Source organism: Balaenoptera physalus (assembly GCF_965194825.1).
Source record: "Balaenoptera physalus genome assembly, chromosome: 20".
Taxonomy (NCBI): Eukaryota; Metazoa; Chordata; class Mammalia; order Artiodactyla; family Balaenopteridae; genus Balaenoptera; species Balaenoptera physalus.
The window spans coordinates 42,321,364-42,326,344 of record NC_138901.1 but is presented as its reverse complement, the minus strand read 5'-3'; the positions used below and the strand labels follow the sequence as shown (position 1 = coordinate 42,326,344).

The window sequence follows — 4,981 nt, the reverse complement described above, 5'->3', positions numbered from 1 at the left end:
CTGGGACCAGAGCGTCTGTGGACCTTCCAAGTATGTTTATTCACATTCCTGTGGGCCCCTGGGGGACCAGCTGAGGTTCCCAGTGTCTGCTGAGGAAAAGAAAAAGCAGCCCCTGACATCCAGAACTGATCTGACGTTCACAGTTAGACCTCAGACACTCAGAGCCAGGTCATTTTCTCTTTCTGTCAGACATAAACAATCACAGAATACCAACCTCAGTCAAGGTTATTCTGAGACCATGATAAAATGAGACAAAATAAGGCTCCTTCATAATTTTGTCTAAGCACGGACAAAAATAAGGTCACTGTGCTGCCACCCATAAAATATCAAGCATACCCCCTCTTTTGGCTAAAATGAATGACTGCTATATTTTTAGCAGCTTTATTGAGATATAATTGACATAACATACAATTCATCCATTTAAAGTGTACTATTCAATGCCTTTAATTATACTCACAGAGCTGTGCAAACGCCACCATGGTAAATTTAGAACGTTCCCATTGCCCCAGAAAGAAACCCTACACCCCTCAGTCATCACCTCCAAATCCATCCATCCTCCTTGCCCTAGGCAACCACTACAGAGACTTTCTATCTATATAGATTTGCCTATTCTGGACATTTCATATAAATGGAAACATACAATATGTGGTCCTTTGCGACTGTCTTCTTTCAGTTAGCATAATGTTTTCAAGTTTCATACATGTTGTAGCATGTATCAGTAATTCATCCCTGCAATGCCTAATTTTATATGTCAACTTGACTGGGGCGTGTATATATATTGGGCATAATCTCTCCTATTACTTCTGTGGCAGTATGCACCAAGATGCTTAATCTTCATAACTTGGACCCCAGTAATTCTACTTCTAAGAATGAACTAATTTTGGACTTCCCTGGTGGCGCAGTGGTTAAAAATCTGCCTGCCAATGCAGGGGACACGGGTTCAATCCCTGGTCCTGGAAGATCCCACACACCGTGGAGCAACTAAGCCTGTGTGCCACAACTACTGAGCCTGTGCTCTAGAGCCCGCGAGCCACAACTAGTGAGCCCGCGTGCCGCAACTACTGAAGCCCGCGCACCTAGAGCCCGTGCTCCGCAACGAGAAGCCCACGCACCACAACGAAGAGTAGCCCCCACTCGCTGCAACTAGAGAAAGTCTGCGCGCAGCAACAAAGACCAAAGCAGCCACAAATAAAAACAAATAAATAAATTTTTAAAAAATAAAATAAGCGAGAAAGAAAGCATTTCAAAAGGTGCAGGTAGTTCACTCCTTTCCTCTCCAGGACTGAGCCTGAGGCGGGAGGCATGACTCTGCTGGGCCCTCAGCCCCTCAGCAAGTCTCAGCTCCCATCTGCCTCTTCAAAGTGTAGGTATTTCTCCAAGCTTGAGGGCAGTTTGAGGGATTTTTTTTAAACAACTTTTTTATTTGTTCTGAGTGTAGAACTTAACCTTTATGAAAAAGCATGATACAGCCCTCATAAAAAAGTAAAATACATTTCAAACTTTCACCGTGCCGCACGGCTTGTGGGCTCTTAGTTCCCCGACCAGAGATTGAACCCACACCCTCGGCAGTGAATGTGCCGGGTCCTAACCACTGGACTGCCAGGGAACTCCCACATTTCAAACTTTTAAGCAAAGCTGCAGCATCAATGCAGCAACAGTGATTGCTCTAATGATACTTTCATTGTTCCACCTTTTCAGTTTCAGGAGGAAATTATTAGCCACTGGTTCCTGGTTAACTTAGAAACACACCAGAGGCTGGACGCGGAAAGTGAGCATCTAACTGTCTGGCCTGGGAAGGGAGCGGGGGGCAACAGAGAGACTTTGACATCAGACAGACCTGAGTCAGAATACTGGCTCTGCCACTGCTAGCTGAGTGGCTTCTCAGCTGAACTTCTCTGAGCCTTGCATTCCTCGTGTATAAAATGGGGTGATTCCACCCACACTGCAAGGTTGTAAGAGTGAAAAAGTGACACGGGTAATACAAGGCCAGTGCAGTCACACTGAGCCAGTCCAGTTAAAGGACTCCAGCTGTTTGTAGTCAGGTGCTGGAAAATGTTAAAACAGAGTTTTGCTTCCAAGTTTCTATTTAGAGGGCTGGAAAATCTAAAGTTACAGAGAATTTTTAAAAACTTTTATTGGAGTATAGAGAATTTTTTTTAAGGTCAAAGGACTGAAGGAGTGAAGGAGAATCCCTTCTTCCAGGCCCTCTGTTCCGTGAGGTCCTTGCCACTGCCCCCAGTGCAGACCAGGCTCCTGGGGGCAATAATCTGCCTCTGGCCTCTGGGGCTGGCCCTGGACCACACCTCCATGAATACGAGGAGCCTTCAGAGGAAACTGATGCTTCTGGCCTGCTTCCAGCTTCCCTGGGGCAGCCTCAGTGATTACACTATCCAGATGGTAGGACACAGCTGGGCTGGGGTCACATCCATCAGAGCACTGCCTCAGGGAGCTTGTGTGTGATTGTGACTCCACTGTAAAGGGCAGGCAGCAAAGCCCAGGAATCCCCAGGGGAAGCTGGGAAAACGGCTGTCCCTAAACCGGCTGGGCCTGCACTTCTTGGATCTAGGTTTGGATTATTTGTATCAGTACAGCTAGGAATTTTCCAGTCACCTTCCTTCCCCCTCCCCACCCCCCCTTCCAGAGGATTGAGTGTATTTTGTTGACAGCTTGTTCTCTCAAATGGCATTGCATTTAGTAACATTTTTTGCTGTTGTGATTTTTGTTGTCGCTGTTATTCCAAATCTTATTACTCTAACTTGTCTCCCTTTCCAGCTGAGGAAATGGTGACCAGGTGAGTAAATGTTCCAAGGCCACCGTTTTGTGTATTACGGGCAACCAAGAAAGAACGGGAATGTGCTTGAAGGCAGAACCCCAGAGGCCAGGGGTGTAGAGAGGGGTTCGCGAACCTAGACCCCCAGCCCTGCTTTCAGCACGGGAGGGCCGCTTGCAAATGACTTCTTTCGAAAACTACTTTAAAATCGAGACTAAAGGAGCGGTTAGAAGATGGGTGAGTTTTAGCGACGGAGCCAATAGAGCCTGCGAGCCTCGGAAGGGCCTCTGAGCGCGGCAAGGAGGCGCCAGATTGAGGACGATTTAAAAGGCGGACTGGACAGGACTTAGACCCCATGGCGGTGAAGAGGAATGGGACCCCCGGCCCCTGCCCGGCCTCCTGCACTCACTGAGCACCTGGAGACGGGACAGCGCTTCTGGGCTCCGGGTACCTGTTGCACAGGACTGCTCTCCTACTGCTCCAGAACCTTCAGGCTCGGCGCCAAGCCCCTCCCACCGCTCCGCCCCCGCCTTGCTCCCCGTTCCAAACCAGAGCCAATCAGTGCTCGGCGACGCCGGGCAGGGAAACCAATCGATTGCTCCTGCTTTTTACTCAAGACTAGAAGTAGAGCGTCGTGCACTCGATCGGTGGCAGGTCCCTGGGCCGAGGCAGAGACCTTGCTAAGTTGGAGGACCTTGCTAGGTGGTTGCCTCATGCGTGTCTGGGAGGGCGAGGTTCCTTCGCGTGGAAGGAAATTGTCCATGAACAGTTCAGGTCCGAGAAGAACACTATCCCAGGCCCTCTCCCTACCTCGCGGTGTGGCTTGGGGCCGGTGATCTATTCTCTCTAGGTCTTATAAAATGAATGAGTGGGACAAAAACGGTCTCTACAGTCCTTCGTTTATCCTGGCCCAGCAAACCCGGGATCAGCGCCTGTGTGTTTCTGGATGATGTCAGTGGTCTCACCCTGGCCAGGGACATCTGAAGCTTTTTTTTGGGGGGGGGGTGTCTATAACTTGATTGGACAATCAGCAGTAAGTTATCATCCACATTAACTGCCTGTAGATTTTTGAAAGTGGTAACAGGTACATAGGTAACCAACGTATAGAGCTTGTTTGGTGAATCTTCATCTTCATTATGTTTTCTGGACAACCACACACAGAGATAGTATGGGACCTTCCTTATTCCTTTGGCCCAGACAGCTTTGTTGAGCCTAGTGTCAATGCATACATCTGGAGTCCCCATCTCCTTCATGGCAAATTTCCAGATTTCTTTGAGTGCCTGAGGGGCACACTTCTTGAAACCCGCTCCATGGATGTGCTTGTGAATGTTGATAGTGTATTCTCTGGCCACCACCTAGTTGATGGCGGACCAGCCCTTCTTCTCACCACCCTTCTTTGCAGGAGCCATCCTGCCAGGCCAGGGTTGGAAAGCTGAAGCTTTTTGAGCAATAACACACACTGCAGCCAGGTTTTCCCCAGTTCAGTTTTCTGGGGCTGGAAATTGATTTCCCCCATCTGTTCATCGTTAAAAAACCTCTGACATTGGCCCTCCCTTTCCTTGCTATGTGACCTGGGACAAATTACAGCCCCGTCTCTGGGCCTGTAGCCCTATCTGTAGAATAAATTCAGAACGCCCGAGACCCTAAGGTTCTCCCCCGTCATGTCATTTTCATAACACTGCCAATACATCCTACAACTGGATAAACCCAGATTGGGACCAGCGGCTGGATCGGGGGGGCAGTCATTTCACCGAGACTCTCCCCGGGGCGATCCTGAGCCACTGGCCCTCAGGAGCCCACCTTTCCTCAGTCCATGCTACCCACGCTGAGTAAAGCAAGACAAGCCTCCTTCACTGACAAACATTTGTGGAGCTCCTACTGTGTAGTGCTGCTGTAGGAGAAGCCAAGCCGGTTCCTGACCTGAGAAAACTCAGGGCCTTGGGGTTGAGAGAGACTGACCAGGGTAGAGAGGAGAGACCCGCAGAGTGACATCTGCCACAAGAGCAGGGAGCCTGGGCAGAGGAGAGGACCTGGCACATGCTGCCCGGTTGGAGGTGTTGGAACTAGGACATTTCAGGAGAAAGGGGATCTTCAAGCCTGACTAGGAAGGATGTTCCGGGTGGGTGGAATCAGAAATTCGAGGAGGCCGAAATAGCGAGGAGGTGGAACCCTGGGACTGCCTGCGGAGTGGATGTGGCCAGAGATGAGTTA

General features: G+C 49.6%; 1 pseudogene across 1 annotated transcript; it reads right to left on the bottom strand.

Moving 5' to 3' along the window:
- Positions 1 to 3,576: 3,576 nt before the first annotated feature.
- Positions 3,577 to 4,179, bottom strand: LOC309649743 (large ribosomal subunit protein eL31 pseudogene; annotated as a pseudogene). Its single transcript has one exon. The product of its transcript is annotated as a large ribosomal subunit protein eL31 pseudogene (transcript).
- Positions 4,180 to 4,981: the final 802 nt, after the last annotated feature.